General features: G+C 43.6%; 1 protein-coding gene across 2 annotated transcripts in view; it reads left to right on the top strand.

Annotated features, from left to right (window-relative positions):
* The first annotated feature begins 8,695 nt into the window (after positions 1-8,695).
* Positions 8,696-20,159, top strand: part of plekhm3 (pleckstrin homology domain containing, family M, member 3) — a 104,669-nt gene continuing 93,205 nt past the window's right edge. For both annotated transcript variants that reach the window (XM_028808037.2, XM_028808038.2), the window contains exon 1: positions 8,696-8,753. The gene's annotated coding sequence lies outside the window, so the exon portion shown is untranslated. The remainder of the gene's footprint in view (positions 8,754-20,159) is intronic.

Genomic DNA, 20,159 nt, shown 5'->3' with positions numbered 1-20,159 from the left:
GTAGCGCGTCTTTTGTGTCGAACAGAGAACATAAAAACGCAGGCTAGATGAAAGGACATGGGTCTTTAAACACGATAATAATTTAGTAATCAGCTGAATGGCGTATAATCACAAAGAGGGTGAAAAAATGGGAGGGGGGAGGTTAGGAAAGGGCGCCCCGTCCGCACACAATTATGCAAAATTCGAGATCACCAGGCTTCAGCCGCGATGCCTTTTACTGTTCTTATTTATTTTAGTCACAAGTCGCAATCCGAAATGCGCCCCCTGCAGGAACGATGCTGCTGAGCATAACAGTCCAGCCTTTCTGAAATGCCATCAAGGAGTGCTTAAGAATTTAGAGGATTACAAACAAGAGCGACTTCCTTCTGAGAAGATGGCCATTCCTTCCCAGAGGACAGAAAGCAGCCTGGCCGTCACCGTCCCACCAGTCCCAGCGTCAGAAAGCAAAGCCATTTTCAGGCACGGGTACTGGAGCTGTCCTGTGCTCCACAGGGGCTTTCGCAGGTGGAGGGCCGCTCTAAGATTGCCCCTCCTAAAGTCAGCAGACCCCTTCATGTCTTTCACATTTTCTGTTATGTGTGAACTGCGACATAGAAGGCCATAATGGACAGACAGTGTAATGGAATGGGTTGGCGAGACCAACTCCGCCCTAGTGTGTGTGTGAGTGCCCTGTGATGGACTGGCACTCTGTCCTGGGTTTGTTCCTGTCTTGTACCCTATGCAAGCTGGGCAACCCTCCAGCACCCCTCATAACTAAACCCGACCGAGATGGCGAATGATTCCTATCTCAGTTGGGGTGTAATGGCTGGACTGGGACAGTTTATCCCCAAATACTGGTCGGCTCCCAATTTGGACACCCACAGGGGTATCTTGGGACCCTGTCAGTGTCTCCGTGTGCCACCAGAGGGTGCTGCTAATAAAAGCCCTCAAAACTTTGGGAGTTGCTTCCCATGGGTTACGCCCTGGCACCGGAGGTACCCCTGCATCTCACATTCATTTGGGGAGACAAGAGGAGGGGTGGAAGGGAGAGGAAGAAGAAGATGATGAAGAGGAAGGAGAAATTGTACTTGTGTTTGTGCTTGAGAATGCCCCGCATGAAGGTATTTTTTTAAAATAAATGAATCCGGGACTTGTGGGGGTGCGTTTGTGTTTGGGGGGCTTAGTTGGATGGGGTGGAGTGTCCTGTCCAGGCTGGGGCGGAGGTGCTACATCAAGTGGAGGAGTTTGAAGTGAAAAATAAAATCACAAAATTAGACGAACAGATGCCAAAAGTATGAGCGCTAACCCAGTGGTTCTCAAACTGTGGGGCGGGCCCCCCTAGGGGGGCGCGAAGTAACAAAAAGGGGGGGCGCAAAGATGTGAAAAAAAGAAAACAAGAAACGAAAATATGAAAAATCCATCTATTGAAACCAAAACAAATTAACTTAAACTACATTCTGATTCTAGAAAAATAAATATAGAGTTAGATAAATGTCGATAAAAGTTAAGTGGGCATAATAAAATATGCATCTATGATATATCATTAATTAAAAAAGAACAAATTGGTATTAGTGGGCTCCTTTCAAAAAAATGTTAGGGGGGGCGCGATTAAAACTGTTATGAAAACTCGGGTCACAAATACTTAAAGGATGAGAAACGCTGCGCTAACCACTGCACCACCTTGCTGTCCAAATGAACACATCTGTATGAAGATGTATGGCTGAAGTGAGCGGTGACAGACAGCACAAGACGTTTACTGTAAGCATTTAAAATAGGATTCCTTAATATATTTTGGGTCGTGGGTGACTGGTATATTTAATGTTATCTTTATTCATTTATTATTTTATCTATTCATTTGTCTTTACTAGCATAAAGTTTTACCCCGCTGGCCTAGCTCTCTTTCTCAGGGTTGGGGGCTGATTTGTTTCAAACCTTTGTCTTTTTGTAAAACTCGAGTTATGTGTATGGAGTGTTATTCAGTTTTAACAAATTCAATAAAATTAAAAACATTAAAAGAAGATGATCCGCTGTGGCATCGCCTAACGGGAGTAGCCAAAAGAAGAAGAAGTCACGACGGGTCGCAGCTGGTTGATTAAACAATCGACATTACTCCGATAATCATTGTCAATTAACCCCCCGCACTCCCAATACGATCGTCCATGATTCTCTACGCCACCCCACCCCTGCTCGTCCTCAATTCTTCAAGGGGCAAACATGACAAGGAGGGGGGGCTCGCGCTCTGATGATCGGCCCTGATTCTCCTATGGGGACCTACCTCCTGGGTCTTGAAGACACTAAAGAGGACACGACTGGGCTGTGACAAAAAGAAAAAATTATCCATCCATCCATCCATTTTCCAACCCGCTGAATCCGAACACAGGGTCACGGGGGTCTGCTGGAGCCAATCCCAGCCAACACAGGGCACAAGGCAGGAACCAATCCCAGGCAGGGTGCCAACCCACCACAGGACACACACACACACCAAGCACACACTAGGGCCAATTTAGAATCGCCAGTCCACCTAACCTGCATGTCTTTGGACTGTGGGAGGAAACCGGAGCGCCCGGAGGAAACCCACGCAGACACGGGGAGAACATGCAAACTCCACACAGGGAGGACCCGGGAAGCGAACATCCAGGTCTTCTAACTGCGAGGCAGCAGCACTATCCACTGCACCACCGTGCCGCCCAAAACCCTGATTTCAAACAATGAAGCCCAGATGTAGTTTGTATTCTAGGAAAAGCTTGGGTTGCTGCTGGAGAAGGTGATGGTGAGGCCAGCAGAGGGTGCTTGACCATGCGGTCTGAATGTGGATCCTAATGCCCCAATGCAGTGACTGTGTTATAAAAATGGAGGTCCTGAGTCTCTGTGGTCATAAAAGATCCCTGAACAGTGGGGTGTATCCCGATGTCCCACCATGGCCTGCTCACTCCGGCCCACTAATCATCCCCTGTCCCTAAATGTCTTTCTCTCTCTCACCACTTCACCACCTAACAGCTCACGTGTGGTGAGCGGACTGGCACTGAAATGGCTGCCGTTGCATCACCCAGGTGGGTGCTGCACATTGGGGGTGGTTGAAGTGGCTCCCCACTCCTGATGAAAAGCGCTATATAAATGTAGAGAATTATCCATCCATCATATATATATCCTATATCCTAACACAGGGTCACGGGGAGTCTGCTGGAGCCAATCCCAGCCAGCACAGGGCGCAAGGCAGGAACAAATCCCGGGTAGGGCGCCAGCCCACCGCAGGGCACACACACTAGGGACAATGCACCTAACCTGCATGTCTTTGGACAGAACATGCAAACTCCATGCAGGGTCTCCTTACTGCGAGGCAGCCTGCGCCACCATGCCGCCTGTAAAGAATTCTTATTCTTATTCTAGTGCTTTACACAGCGCGCGCCATCACGAGAACCCTTTGCAGTGAGACAAGACGACAACATGCAGTGAGACGATATATAATCTCGTAACGCCGTCAGTTTGTAAAAAAAAAAAAAAAAACAAGCCCCCCCCAAATGATTTTTTTCTCTTTCCTTTCCACTGCCATCCCACCCACCTCCTTCCCCACCTTTTTTGCAGCTCTGACTGCTGACTCCCTTAATTGACTCTCCAAACAAAAGTGGGCTGTTTGTCAGGCATATTACCATATAACGGGTCTCCCCCCACTCCCCCCCCCCCATCCCCAAGCGATTTTATGTAGGTCAGGGACAATATGGTATCCACAAGTTTACAGCTGGGGTCTCATAAAGCCATTACCCCCCACACCCCCCTAACAGCGTTTTCCAAAAGAACTTATTGAAGGCCATTAGCTGGCCCCTCCCCCTTCGCCTTCATTAGCGAGGATTTTGGAACAAACGAAAACAATGAGAGGGGAGGGAGGATGTCCGTCCGTCCCCCCGAGCCCCCTTGATAATTACTACGTCTCCTCTCGAGGGAGTTGAATGAGCTTTGAATAATGTTTCTCTTTCTGTGGGGCCGGGACCACGGGACCCGGGCGGCCTTAAGCACCGCCAATCCCATTAGCGCGGAGTGGCCTAGCAGTTTGTATTCTCGTGTTTGTTGATGTTGTGGCTTATGGCGAAATACGTCGGCGGTGGCAACTGTGGCAGTAAAGGAATAGTAACGTGAAGATTGACCCTGCTGAGCCCCCCCAAGACATATCACCCACTCCTCTGTTTCCAGTGTTTGGTGTAAGTATGCCAGTCAGTGCATTTAGGAGGAGAAAGGAGCTCTCGGCTACCATTTACTGACAGGAACAGAGGTGCTTGTGCATGAGGGGCCCGTGGGGCACAGCGCCACCGATGTAAAGTTAGCAATAAGCACCCCTCGGTAATCTAATTAAAATGTTTATAACAGCCCTCAGCTTCCTCTTCTTAAAGGATGTCCATCCATCCATTTTCCAACCCGCTGAATCCGAACACAGGGTCACGGGGGTCTGCTGGAGCCAATCCCAGCCAACACAGGGCACAAGGCAGGAACCAATCCTGGGCAGGGTGCCAACCCACCGCAAGACACACACAAACACACCCACACACCAAGCACAATTTAGAATCGCCAATCCACCTAACCAGCATGTCTTTGGGAGGAAACCCACGCAGACACGGGGAGAACATGCAAACTCCAGGCAAGGAGGACCTGGGAAGCAAACCCAGGTCTCCTAACTGTGAGGCAGCAGCGCTACCACTGCGCCACCGTGCCACCCTTGGTTATGTTCTATTATTGCTTATTTTTATTTTAGTAATTATTGGATGCTACTCTATTGGGTACACTTTCAACAAAGTTGTGCTTAAGAAAACTGAACAACAGTTAGTCACAAACCCCTCCATCACCAACACACATCAATCAACGCCATCGTCACATCACTTGAATTGGAATGTGACCTGTGAGCCACCACACGTTTACTTGGGCTACATTTTAAAACAGGATAGATAGATAGATAGATAGATAGATAGATACTTTATTAATCCCAAGGGTAAATTCCCATACTCCAGCAGCAGCATACTGATAATAACAATATTAAATTAAAGAATGATAATAATGCAGGTATACAGATAGACAATAACTTTATATAATGTTAACGTTTACCCCCCCGGATGGAATTGAAGAGTCACATAGTGTGATGGAGGAACGATCTCCTCAGTCTGTCAGTGGAGCAGGACGGTGACAGCAGTCTGTCGCTGAAGCTGCTCCTCTGTCTGGAGATGATCCTGTTCAGTGGATGCAGTGGATTCTCCATAATTGACAGGAGTCTGCTCAGCGCCCTTCGCTCTGCCACAGATGTCAAACTGTCCAGCTCCGTGCCAACAATAGAGCCTGCCTTCCTCACCAGTTTGTCCAGGTGTGAGGCGTCCTTCTTCTTTATGCTGCCTCCCCAGCACACCACCGCGTAGAAGAGGGCGCTCGCCACAACCGTCTAATAGAACATCTGCAGCATAAGGACGCCAGCCTTCTAATGAAGTATAGTCGGCTCTGTCCTTTCTTACATAGAGAATCAGTATTGGCAGCCCAGTCCAGTTTATCATCCAGCTGCACTCCCAGGTATTTATAGGTCTGCACCCTCTGCACACAGTCACCTCTGATGATCACGGGGTCCATGAGGGGCCTGGGCCTCCTAAAATCCACCACCAGCTCCTTGGTTTTGCTGGTGTTCAGGTGTAGGTGATTTGAGTTGCACCATTTAACAAAGTCCTTGATTAGGTTCCTATACTCCTCCTCCTGCCCACTCCTGATGCAGCCCATGATAGCAGTGTCATCAGTGAACTTTTGCACGTGGCAGGACTCCAAGTTGTATTGGAAGTCCGATGGCTGAACAGGACCGGAGAAAGTACAGTCCCCTGTGGCGCTCCTGTGTTGCTGACCACAATGTCAGACCTGCAGTTCCCGAGACGCACATACTGAGGTCTGTCTGTAAGATAGTCCACGATCCATGCCACCAGGTAGGAATCTACTCCCATCTCTGTCAGCTTGTCCCTGAGGAGCAGAGGTTGGATGGTGTTGAAGGCGCTAGAGAAGTCTAGAAACATAATTCTTACAGCACCACTGCCTCTGTCCAAGTGGGAGAGGGATCGGTGTAGCATATAGATGATGGCATCCTCCGCTCCCACCTTCTCCTGGTATGTGAACTGCAGAGAGTCGAGGGCGTGGCGGACCTGTGGCCTCAGGTGGTGAAGCAGCAGCTGCTCCATGGTCTTCATCACATGCGACGTCAGAGCGACAGGCCGGAAGTCATTCAGCTCAAAAAGCTTGTGGTGATAAATAAAGAATAACAAGAACTAATAATAAAAATTAATAGTAACAAGTGTAACAATTGTACTAACTGCTAAGAGAAGATCAGAGGGCAGGGGGCAGCACAGAGTTCAGAGCCCAGACTGCCAAGGGGAAGAAGCTGTTGCAGGACCAGACAGAACCGGCTCAGATGTTACAGAACCTTCTGCCAAATGGCATTAGGACAAAGGTAGCCATGGAAAGGGTGTGAGTGGTCCTTCACAATGCCATAGGCCATGCAGATGCAGCACTTTAATAATGATGTATTTAATGGAATGCTGAGAGGCCACAATGATCTTTTCTACTGTGCATTTTCCATTGTAGGACCTTACGGTCAGAGATGCTGTGGTTCCTGAACTAGATGGGTGATGCGACTGGTCTTGTTGGTGCCCGCTGTAGAGTGTGTTGAGAATGGGTTTTGGGGTTGGGGTGGAAGGTAGGCGTGCCTTTCTCAGTCTCAGAAGAAAGTGGAGGCACTGCTGCACCTAATCTGGATATGGAAGTGGTGTGAACTGACCAAATAAGATCAGCTGCCAGGTGTACCAAGGAATACACATGCTCTCGACCAATTCCACCGCAGAGCCCTCGATGTGCAGTGAGGTGTGGACAGCAAGCACGGGCCTTCCTCAAGTCAACAGTCATAGCTTTCATCTTGTCCATGTTAAGAGGTTCCGCTAGTTGTTGTATCTTCATTCCGTAAGCGGACTCATCCCCACCGCTGCCATTGTGTAATGATGGTGTCAGAGTGGCACATTTGTGGGGCAACTTTTAGCCTTGCAGTTATACTCATCAACTTTGGGAAAATATCAACTTTGCTGATAATACTTTTCAATTTGGGTTTTCCCTTTCTTTCAGAAATATTACTTGTGGCTGCTATGGGTCTGACGGCAGTAAACGAAATACTTTCTTCTTCATAAATTCACCTTTAGGAAAATCTGACATTCATGAATGTAAATTAACAGATAGAATATCTCATTTTACGATGTCAATGAAGGAAATAAAATGTTTCTTAGATGCAATTTCTCCATCTTTAAATAAAATATTGGGAGTGCTCTCCCTTAGACTTTCTCATATACTCAGATATGGGGATGGATATTTGAGAAGTAAACAATGATTATATTTTTATATTATGTACATTAAAGAACCCTCAGCAACAAATCTAATCAAATTAATAATATATTGAACAATTATAAAAGTAAATTTGAATAAATCGGATTCTACAGCGGGCGGCACGGTGGCGCAGTGTTAGCGCTGCTGCTTCACAGTAATGTGGGTTCACTTCCCGGGTCCTCCCTGTGTGGAGTTTGCATGTTCTCCCTGTGTCTGCGTTGGTTTCCTTCCACAGTCCAAAGACATGCAGGTTAGGTGGATTGGCGATTCTAAATTGTCACTAGTGTGTGCTTGGTGTGTGTGTGTGTGCCCTGCGGTGGGCTGGCACCCTGCCCGGGGTTTGTTTCCTGCCTTGCGCCCTGTGTTGGCTGGGATTGGCTCCAGCAGACCCCCGTGACCCTGTGTTAGGATATAGCGGGTTGTTTAATTGATGGATTCTGCAGCTGCAAGAATAAAAGGTAAAGTACCACTTCCGGTTAGCGGAAATAGCCCCAAAGTTGATAGAAATCTACATTTTGTACCTTATACTTGTATGCAAAAATTGGTTGACCTAAGTGAAAGCGTACTCAAGTTATCATGTTTACATACACACACACATACATAATTCCAAAAATGGTATTTTCAGACTTGGGGAGGTCTAAAACGTCGAGATTCATCAAAATATTGAAATGGAATTTTTGGAAGATTCCAATACTTTCCCTGTACTTCGTATATAAGAAAGTCAGGGAAGTCTAAAACGTCGAGATTTATGAATCGATTACAATACGTTCCCTATACTTCGTATACGAGAAAGTAAAAAACAGTTAAAAGAACTGTAGCGTGTTCAGGGTATGTGGAATTACACCTTAACATTACCCTGTCCTCCCACACTACTTATTTCTTACCATTTTTCCTCTTCTCTTTTGTTTTATATCCTAGTATTACAGAAATACATTACTGATTTTAAATTTAGATATATAGATGCAATCGAAAGCTGTACACATCATTTCTTACGATGTTTTGAACGGTCAGATTGCTAAATTAAAGTATTAATTTGATCGGGCGGCAAAAAACGCGCGCATGCGCATATAATACACGCGCGCTGTGCCTCACTAAAAATGCCCGACTATTCCCGTGGGAACTATCGCTCTTTCTGAATCTACAGTAAGCCGCTTTTTAATATAATTATTCACAATTCTTTATTCTTCAAAGTGAAACTATCAATAAGAGTATAAACCCTAGCAGGATAACACATGTATCATTTAAACGTTGCATTTTATTCTTTAATTCAATTCTCATAGTAACCCAAGAGTCGCGGACTCTTTAGCCAGCGGACCACTTTCTCGGCGGTCATATATGGTGGTAGGAGCGCTTTTAGTGACGGAACTAAAGCTGGTGGATTGTAAACAGAGAATCAGGTGAGTCACCGGGAGGCGCTTTAAAATGAGCAGAAATTAAACGAGTTTCACAACCTGCTACTGGGTGTCTTCGAGGAAAGAAGCACGAGTACGCTGTCGTATGACAAAAATGTGCCGAGTTTCACGCCTATTCAAATTGGCCCTTAAACTTGTTTGCCGCGGGTTGTATATTTTCAGTTCAATAACCCAGACAGGGTTGTGAGAAGACATGGCATTTTAATTGGTGGCATTCAGCAGTACAGACTATTTTACCAACTAAGATGACAAATACATTTTCTAGTTTTCTTTTCGAGTGAATCGCTTCGTTTTGCAGGGTCTGAGCGGCGTTCTCATTTACATTTTATGGTGCATCATCGATGCCTGATGGGCTTTTAATGGTTTTCCTCGATCAATTCCGACTTCTTTGTCGTCGCGTGTGTCCATTTGCTGTTATCGAGAGCTGAAGCGTCGGCTTTTCTTTTAAAATAAGTATCGTAGCACTTTCACATTTGCTTAATCCAGTTCAGGGATGCGGAGGTTGGGGCTTATACTGGCAGCATCGGACACAAGGCAGGAAACCAGCCAGGGCATCCTGAGTTAAGTACAGTCGTGTGAAAAAGTAAGTACACCCCATGGAAATCATTGACTCTTTCAAGATATTTGAACAGACAGACAGTAGATCTTCTTTCAATCGATGGCTTACAGATAAAGGTGGTATACTTAAACAAAAACCCAAAGAAAACTTTCAATACTTTATTTAACAAAAATATCAATAGATAGAATGGTGTATTAGAGAAGGACAAATAAAGTACATCTATTTGACCATCTAAAAAGTAAGTCCACCCATGATCTCCGAAGCTGGATTTCCAACTTTAGTATACATTTCTTCATGTAGGCATTTTACAGTTTCTGACATCAACTCAAAGAAACTTTGGACCACATCTCCATGTCGGATAACTGCGGGGGTGTTGTTTTTTTTTTTTTTTTTTTTTTTTGCATGTCCTGCCTGTTTCAAACATTTCAAAGGGATTCAAAATCAGGGCTTTGACCAGGCCAGCCCATAACATTCCATTTCTGTTTTTTGAGCCATTCCCTTGGTGGATTTGCTAGTGTGCTTCAGATCATTATCCCATTGAAAGGTCCATTTGCAGTTCATCTTCAATTCTCGGACAGATGTCCTCACGTTTTTTGCTCAAGCACACTATGAGATGATGCAGAATTCATGGTTGACACAATGGTTCCAAGATGCATATGCCGTGAGAAAACAAAGCAACTCCAAGCCAGAACATTTCCATCACCATGCTTCACAGATAATATGAGGTTCTTCTGCTGAAATGCTGTCAAACATGTCTAGATAGATAGATAGATACTTTATTAATACTAGTACTATGGCCAACCGGCTCTATCTTTAAGTCATCTGTCCAGAGCACTTTGTTCCAGAAAGGCCTGACCTTTGCCTAGATGTTCAATGACAAACTGTTGTCTTGCTCTGATGTTCATTTTGGACAGCACAGGCTTTTTCCTGGCACACCTCGCATGCAGGTCAAATGAGCGCAGTCTCTTTCAAATTGTCGATGCTTGCACTTTGAGATACCTGCAGATCCCACAAAGAAATTTTGGGGAGACTTCTTTTAGTATGAAACTGTCAACTCTTGTGCTGAATTTGTTGGACCAGCCAGGCCTGTACAAAATTAGCAGTTTGAAATTGATGCCACTTGTAGTTGATTCTTCTTACGGTGGAATGAATGATTTCAAATAATTTTTAAATCCCTTTGCAGACTCAAAGGCATCCACAACCTTCTTTCCGAGGGCCTTAGAGTGCCTTTTGATCTTGCCATGGTGATGATAATAATAATTCTTGCTTTTCTCACTACTCAAAGCACTCAGCAATTGCAGGTTAAGGGCCTCGCTCAAGGGCCCAACAGAGTAGTGTCCCTATTGGCATTTACGGGATTCAAACTGGCAACCTTCCGCTTGCTAGTGCAGATCCCTGGCCTCGGAGCCACCACTCCGCGTAAATGATGAAACCACACACTTCAATAACAAAGAGGTCAGCAGACCCCTGATATGTGCTGTTTGAATTAGACACGTGGGTCCACCTGCAGACTCCCTAAGGTGATTCTACTCCTTGGCATCTCATGTGGAACTCCTGATTCAAATTTTTTTGGATTTGAAGTTATGATAAATGTAGGGGTGCACTTACTTTTTTAAATTTTAAATTATGAAAATTCATTAGCATATCACCCTCATGTGTGGGCACTATTAGTGTAAAGATCTGATGTTTGTCTGTTCAAATATGTTGAAAAAGTCCTCAGTTTCCATGGAGTGTACTTACTTTTTCACATGACTGTATATTTCTTCTTTGGACTTTCCCTTTTACTGCTTACATCCTGGTCCATAAACTCCATTAGCCAGCAGGTTATTTCATTGGAGTCCACTGGACTCTAATGGCCCTCTGGTGTTTTATCATTCAGGTAGTTCATAATAAAACATCAGAAAAATTCAGGCAAGTCTCTTCCTTACATTAAAAGCCGTCTCCTTTAAGAATTACTGATAAAGAAACAGCCGAGTCTAAATAGTCTTCGATCACCTGCGGAAAATTATTTAAATGTACCTCATTAACTGGAAATATTTATTCCACCCAAATAAGGTAAATTTATGATGGAAATTCAAAACAGAGCTTAAAAAATGTGCAGCGTTTGTTTGAAATAAAGTGTAGAAGATATATTGTTGTAGGGAGATAAAAAAACAAACAAAAAGTAAATCAAGTTTACTGGATTTTGAATGCTAATTGAGTTAAGCTTGAGGTCACTGGTTGGGTGCTCAGAGATGTGTCTCAACTCTACTGTAGACTTGTCCAGATTAGGATGCTGGAGCCCATCCTAGCAAAACGGATCTCAAGGCAGGAACCATTCCTGGGTAGGATGTCAGTTTATTATGGGATACGCACAACATTCTCCCATACGCAGGTCCAAATAACAAATATCAGTCAACCTGAACAGGGCAGGGGAGCAAGTCCATTGCAGAATACACACGCCGCCTAAAGTAAAGTCGTCCATGATGGAGGATCGCAGGAATCATCGGGTAGAGGGGTCCTTTCATTGGAATGGCTGTCCCAGCTGTTGAATGGCCAATTGGGGGAGGCAGCTTGATGGCTGAGGTCTCCAGGACTCTAAACAAATCTAAATCATATTATGTGATATCATCTACTGTTAAATTCTGCTTCATACTTGTAATATTTTTATTTTTATATTGTATTGAGGTTTACTTTTGTTCTGTTCTGTGTACTGTCTTGTATTGACCCACTTCATTTTGACACCCACTGCACGCCCAACCTACCTGGAAAGGGGTCTCTCTTTGAATGGCCTTTCCCGAGGTTTCTTCCATTTTTCCCTAGAAGGGTTTTTTGGGAGTTTTCCTAGTCTTCTTAGAGAGTCAAGGCTGGGGGGCTGTCAAGAGGCAGGGCCTGCTAAAGCCCATTGCGGCACTTCTTGTGTGATTTTTGGGTTATACAAAAATAAGTTGTATTCACATTCTCACAAGGCCAATTTATAATTTTTTTTTATTGATTTTTTTAGGAAAGCCCCCTACCCGCTTCGTTTGCCAACCCCCCGGGGTGTCTCTGCCGCTTGCGTATGTGGATTTCGCTTTCAGTCAGTCAGTATCCAGCCCGCTATATCCTAACTACAGGGTCACGGGGGTCTGCTGGAGCCAATCCCAGCCAACACAGGGCACAATGCAGGAAACAAATCCCTGGCAGGACACACACACCAAGCACACACTATGGACAATGCACCTAACCTGCATGTCTTTGGTCTGTGGGAGGAAACCCATGCAGACATGGGGAGAACATGCTAACTCCACAAAGTACACAGGGAGGACCCGGGAAGCGAACCCAGGTCTCCTTACTGCGAGGCAGCAGTGCTACCATTGTGCCACCGTGCCGCCCATTTCACTTTCACCAAACAACAAATCTTTTAATTCTCGTAGATATGCCTCTTCATTGGGAAGAAACACTACTTTTCCCTGATGGCAACATGAATTAGATGATCTATTCTATGTTAACTAATGTTGCCTTATTTTAATTTCTTATTTTGTCTTTTATTTTTCTTTTCTTCATTATGTAAAGCACTTTGAGCTACTTTTTGTATGAAAATGTGCTATATAAATAAATGTTGTTGTTGTTGTACAAGTCTCCGACTTAAAAGTTTAAACCTGGACAATATCGACATACTTCTGTCATATCACCTATGTCCATATATTCAATCTCTTTTCACTGTTCCTTTATTTCACCGAGTAATAATTTCCGTTTGTTAGTGCTAATGCGATCTTTATCAGTTTTTTTTGAGAGTTACGAATTTTAGTACTTTCAGAATCTCTAACCTGCTCTGCATGTGTATCGCGCCAACATTTTTGAACCTCTTTACGACGTTCTACTTTGTCATCTACTCACCTGTCTTTGATTTCCAACCCCGCTTGGAGCTGAGAGCGCAGGAACGGTGTCTGACAATAGCATTCACACAAATGAGAAGTGATTGGACCGTGGGCGGGGTTGTAAATGTTTGAGAGGAGGGCGGGACTTGTCAGAATCACTTTGCAAAACGTCTTGTCTCGCGGGAGTTGAAATTATCTCCGAGAATGTCTTGTCTCAGGATTTCCTTTTCTAATAGAGAGATAACATTCCAAGTCCACTTAACCATCATCATCAAGTTCTTCCATGTGAACCCTGAAATCCATGAGGACTGATTGAGGTCAATTATATCAAGTAGAATGCCTAGAGGGGGCTGGGCTGGGTGGTCTCATGGCCTTGGACCCCCTGCAGATTTTATTTTTTGTTCCAGCCATCTGGTGTTTTTTTTTGTTTTTTCTGTCCTCCCTGGCCATTGGACCTTACTCTTATTCTATGTTAATTAGTGTTCCCCAATTTTATTTTTATTCTTTCTGTCTTTTTTTTCTTTCTTCATTACGTAAAGCCCTTTGAGCTCCATCATTTGTATGAAAATGTGCTAGAGAAATAAATTCTGTTTTTGTTGTTCCATGCAATTGAGTCAAACTTAACAAACCTGAATTCAGTTCCCCGCCCGAGTCTGTATACAATTCTCTAATTGTTTTAATCCTGAACATTTTCCAAAGGGTTAAATGCTGTGTAGGTTTGAGAAGGTAGAAAAAGGTGATTGTCATGTAAAGGTGCAACAGATAGAAACTTTGATGCCTTAGGGCTCGTTTATACTTCACACTCAGAACGCGTACACATCATGGCTGCCACACGTTCCAGGCGTTCATTTGACGCATCCTCTGAGCAGGTCCTCCGAAATTAACGTGATGCGGGTGCGAGTTGCAGTCCCAGGAAAAAGTCGGGGGGTACACAGCGTGATAAAAGTTATAATGTGACGTCAGAGTCTCTGTTTACTATCTACATGTGACAGAAAGCTGCTTTGAAGGTCCTATAGGACCGATGTGCCTGTTTCAATGTTTGACGAATGGTTCAATGTGGTGAAGCAAAATGCCAATTATAAAAATGCATTCGTGGTACTTTGATATTCAAGTGTCGCATATTCCCCGTCGTAATGACACGATACGTTTTAAAAATCTTACATAGCATCTTTTGTGCCATCTTTTTTTTATTTTTACCTTCACAACAGCATCAGAACGTACGGCGACGTATTTGAACCACAGAGAAAAAAATTAAGGACATTGTGAAATTGTCTGTTTTGTGATTAAAGTGGAAATTTCGGCTTTAACCTCGAAATGTCCACTTTAATCTCGTAGTTTATTTTATCATTAAAGTTGACCGTCGTAAACGTCATCTTAAAACCGACCCAGTTGTTAAACACTGTGTGCTTTTGGGGCTTCCTTCTGACCTGACAACAGCAATCACCACACAAAACACGTTACATTTCTGATATTCCAGCTCTCTGCACGTTTAGAATCCTTAGATTTATACTTGATGTCACTTTCATGATGAAATGCATTACCGTATGTATGTTACATTTTTTTTCTGGGGCTTCCTCCTGACCTGACAGCAGTGGCAAACAGCAATAGATCATCTCACAGAACACATTAAATTTACGATATTCCAACACTCTGCACATTTAGAATCCGTAGATTTATACTTGATATCACTTTCATGATGAAATGCATTAGTGTATGTGTGTTACATTTTACAGATAAATCGTTAATTTCACAGGGGGTGACACAGTGGCGGAGTGGTGGCTCTGCTGTCTCACAGGGAGTCACGTCCTTGGTGCTCCCAGCCTGGAGTTTGCATGTTTTCCTGCTGGGTTTCCGTAGTGTGCTCCTGTTTCCTTCCAAAGATATGCAGATTTGGTGACACTAAAATGACGCCAGTGTGTGTATGTATATGCTTGTAGTCACCTTGCGATGAGCTATTGCCTCGTCTAGGTATTTATTTCTGCCTCGTGCCCAATGCTAGCTGGAATGGACACATCCCTGGATTGATGGATTTAATCATTAAAGATCCTCTTCAGAGATATTGCGATAAGGTGTCCTCGGAATTTAATGGGTGCTCCAGGCGATTCACAACGTAGCGAAGCTGAACCTGTTCTCAATGTGATAATACCGTTTTTATGCGTGTACCACACGCACATTTTTTCCCGAAAATTAGCATTAGGAAATCAGGTACGCGTCATACACGAGGAAATGTAAATAATATTTACTTACTTCTTCTGTAATGTTTACTTCTGCTGCTTGGGCTCTCTCACTCGCTCCTGCGCTCGCTCTCGCTCTTGTTTTTGAATTAGTTTGCTGTCGTCATTCAGCATGGATAGTAGCGATTACGATTACGCAATTTTCTTTGTAAAAGTTAGGGTACGTGTCTTACATGAGGGCGCGTGGTACACAAGTAAAAAACAGTATCTTGCACTGCCACCTGGTGGATTCTTCCAGATTTACGTAAAGTACGCTTGCAAGTATAAACAATACAACACTTGCGTAGCAGGAGCGTCCGCTGGAGCATGCATCACGTCGCGTGATGTATAAACCTGGCGTTAAAGTGCTTTCTACATTGGTTCCATATTCTGAGTGATGGATGGACAGTTGGATTATTAGTATATTGACGATAATTTGTATTTACTGGGGCACATAGCAGAGCATCTAAAGAAGTACAGCAAGATTTTACTTCTGTTGAAGACCAGGCTTGTGTACAGGGTGAGTCAAAATTATGTTAACACTAATGAATTATTTTTATCTCGACCATGCCTTTCCAGGACATTCCTTCCTTCCATGGCCTCCACACTCCCCTGATTTGACACCCTGTGGTTTCTAGTTATGGGTTATGGTGAAGGAGCGTGTGTATAGCAGGAAAGTTCGTGATATCAATGACCTGAAGGACAGAATACGGACTGTGGTATCATCAATTCCCCACGAAATGTGTGTCCGGCCTTTAAGTGGCACTGTTGCTCGTTGGTTTTTGTGTGTTGAACATGATGGTGAACAAGTTGAGACATTCCTGTAAATCGTCTTGCACATATGAATCATGTTTTGTGAATAAATTGTTTGCACCATTCAAATGTTAACATAATTTTGACTCGCCCTGTATGTTCATCAATTTGTGTCAAATTCCATGACTTTATAGCTTGTATATTTGCCGCCCAGTAATAAAATTAATAGTTAGGTAGTGCCATGCCACCTTCTGCTTTAGGTCATTGTAGAGTCGCCATTGGGATGAACGAATGTTTCGAATTCCAAATGAAGGAGGTTTTAGTTGAGTCTAATTTCTTACAGTACATTAACAAATCATTCTTTAAGTGGGGATGCATAGAAATAGAAAAAGAAGTTTGGGAAATCTTGCTAATGTAAGATGGAGGGCAGACCAGACCGTATGTTCACATCTTGTTTAATTTTTTCCATGCTGATAGCAAAATTCTGTTGAAAATGATCTTTATATTTTCTTGTGATGTTTACCCTGAGGTATTTAAACTGATCAGCTAATAAAAATGGGAAGGTGTCCAGTCTAATATTGTGTGATAAAGAGTTCACTGGAAAAAACAGACTTTTATTCAGATTTATTTTGAGTCCCGGTATTCTTTGAAATTCTGGAGCACCAGTGGTGTGGAAGTTTGTGGGTCTGATGTCTACAGTACCATATCATCTGCATATTGTTGTATTTTCAAGTCCTTCTCTGGTAGTCCCCTTTATCTCTGACCCACAGGGCCAATTTAAAATATCAATTTCACTTTCATATACACGTCTATGGGATATTGCATTTACATTTGTTTGCTTAGCAGACGCTTTTATCCAAAGAGGTCAACGTAATCGAGTCAGCGTCAGTCTGGCAGACTGTGTGGGAGCGAGTGTTACAGAACAAGGGTGCAAAATAGATTGTCAAAAGCGAAGAGCTCAAAATCAATCACAAGCTCGATACACTTCTTGGTTTCCGAGAACCTATCAATCTCCATTATCAATTTGACAGTAATTCACCAAACAAGAGGGTCTTCAAACACTTTCTAAACACATTGAGGGAGTCAGAACTTCAAATGGAGGTGGGCAGCTCATTCCACCCATTAGGAGCTACACATGACCAGAGTCTGGATTGAGATTTGATGTCACGCGGAGGTGGCATCACCAAATGCTGTTCTTCAGCAGACCTTAGAGGCTGAGAGGGAATTTAGGACCTCACAAGTGTCTCCATGAACTGTATGTAGGCAATGACCCATTGACCACTCTGTAGGCAAGCATCAGTAATCAGGGCTTAATACATGGTGCTACAGGGAGCCAGTGTAGTGATCTGATCAGAGGAGTAACATTTGCCCACCTTGGCTGGTTGAACACCAGATGTACCACTGCCGGTACTCCTGCCAGCAGAGAGCTGCAGTAGTCCAGACGTGGCAAGACCAAAGCCTGGAGCAGGAGTTGTTCAGCATACTCCTTCAGATTTGGTCTGATCTTGCCAATGTTGTACAGAGAGAATCTGAAAGACTGAGAGACCATTGTAATAGGGTCCATAAAGGACAACTGGTCATCAGTCACCACTCCAAGGCTGCATACTGACTTGGTGGGGTTAGCTGAGCTGAACAGAGATGGGGTGCTGAATCTGATGGAAGCGCTGAGATAAAATAAAAGTCCGTCTTAGCCATGTTGAGTTGGAGATGGTGCTCCTTCGTACAGGCTGGGTGCAATATCAGTGGAACATGCAGAGATGTGAGCTGATTTACTTTGTGGTCCTCTCTAGTATGGCACTGATTTGAGAAACTGGATGATAGTGCTTAGTGTGGAGAGGACCCAGCATCGGTCCTTGGGACTCCCCGTGCTTGCCTGTTGCACCACTGACATCTCTTCCTAACCCAACCATCTTATCTCTCCTGTTGTAGGTACACGTGGGTTCAACATACAAACTGTAGTCCTTGCAGACTCTGCCCGGCCCAAGATTCAATTCCAGGATTCTTTAGCTACTGTATGAGGCATCAGAGTTCAGCAAGTGCAGACAAATTAATATTTATTTAATGTTGACTGCTGTAACATTATGTTACAAAATGATGAATGAGATTACAGTGCTGCTCAGGCCAACAGCCTGAAGAAAGCAGAAGCTTTTATCTGGCATTATATAATCTTGCCTTTAGTTCTTTATGGATATTTGTCTAAAATCTTTAACTATTGGATTTGTTCATTTGCAGTAGCATCTTCTTATATAATACGCTACCGTGGCTGTCCGTTTGTCTGTCCAGGATTTTAAATCCCCTGTAGCTCACAAACCGTTTCACCTATTGACCTGACCTTTGGTACACATATCCTATGTGACGTCTACTATCCGCATTTGGGGTGGTGATTGACCTGCAAGGTTATTCCTCTTTTTATTTTTATTTTATTTTATTGTAGAATCAACTCTTGGCAGCGCCCATCCATGCGGCTCATAAGTACGGGCGCTGTTCTCATCCCTACCACCTTCGCCGTCACTTCCTCTTCATATCTTAAATCTTACTTGAGGAAGATTGAAGACTTAAGTGCCAGCTTAAGTGTAAAATTAAAGAAAACATACTAAGTGATTAAGTCAGTGTTTGTGTTGCAATTAGTTTTAATGCGAAAAGAAGCAGATGAAAGAAGAAAAGAAGTGGGCCGCTAGGGTGGAGAAAAGAAGAGCTGCACAGGAAGCAGCAAGCGCATCAACCTCTGAACAAGCGAATGATAAACGGACAGAGAAAGTGAAGGAAAACTAGGAATGGTCAAGTCAAGTGGATTCACTGCACATTATCGTTATAGCAGTGCGCCGTTACTGGTTTGTAAAGAAAACAGTAGTGACCTATATACTGTTGTTTAAAAAATGTGCATGGTTAATACCTATTGTTTACATCTATTATCTAGATCAGTGCTTCCCAACCTCGGTCCTGGGGACCCCCTGTGGCTGCAGGTTTTTGTTCCAACCAGCTTCTGTTTTTAATTGGACTCCTGGGCTAATTAAGTGATGTGTTATTTCCCAAGTTCTGTGTTTTGGGAACAATATAGAAATTAGAAAACTAAGTTTGGTAAAATAAATATATATATATATATATATATATATATATATATATATATATATATATATATATATATATATATATATATATATAGGGCGGCACGGTGGCGCAGTGGGTAGCGCTGCTGCCTCGCAGTTGGGAGACCTGGGGACCCGGGTTCGCTTCCCGGGCCCTCCCTGCGTGGAGTTTGCATGTTCTCCCCGTGTCTGCGTGGGTTTCCTCCCACAGTCCAAAGACATGCTGGTTAGGTGGATTGGCGATTCTAAATTGTCCCTAGTGTGTGCTTGGTGTGTGGGTGTGTTTGTGTGTGTCCTGCGGTGGGTTGGCACCCTGCCTGGGATTGGTTCCTGCCTTGTGCCCTGTGTTGGCTGGGATTGGCTCCAGCAGACCCCCGTGACCCTGTGTTCGGATTCAGCGGGTTGGAAAATGGATATATGGATATATATATATATATATATATATATATATATATATATATATATATATATATATATATATATATATATATATTATGAGCAAGGAGGCTGATTTTCTTTCTCCAAATACCCAATCGCCACACAATCAGCTATGTAATAGATGTGAAGCCATCTGTAAGCTTAGAACGCCGATTCTTCAAAACTTTTAAGGAACATTGAAATATCTTCGTAGTACATGTTTAATTATTCCATCCGTCTATCTTTCCAGTGTCGCGTCAGCGCAAGAATACAATGCAATGCAGGAACAATCCCTGAACTAGCTAGCGCTGCGGCACCATGTCCTCACATGTTTAATTATTAACAATACAGATTATTTAAATGAAGTTAAAGTTTTCGCTTTATCAAGTGGCGCAGGTTGTGCAATATTATAACTGTAGTGCAAGTTTACAGTAAGGTAATTGTACTTATAAGTAAACAGTTCTACAAGGAGCACTTGATGGACTGATTGAGTGCGTTTATAGTTCTTGGGATGAAACCTTTTC

Source organism: Erpetoichthys calabaricus, chromosome 8 (assembly GCF_900747795.2).
Source record: "Erpetoichthys calabaricus chromosome 8, fErpCal1.3, whole genome shotgun sequence".
NCBI classification, from domain to species: domain Eukaryota; kingdom Metazoa; phylum Chordata; class Cladistia; order Polypteriformes; family Polypteridae; genus Erpetoichthys; species Erpetoichthys calabaricus.
Note: the sequence above shows the minus strand (reverse complement) of the source record. Positions and strands in the feature narration are given on the sequence as shown.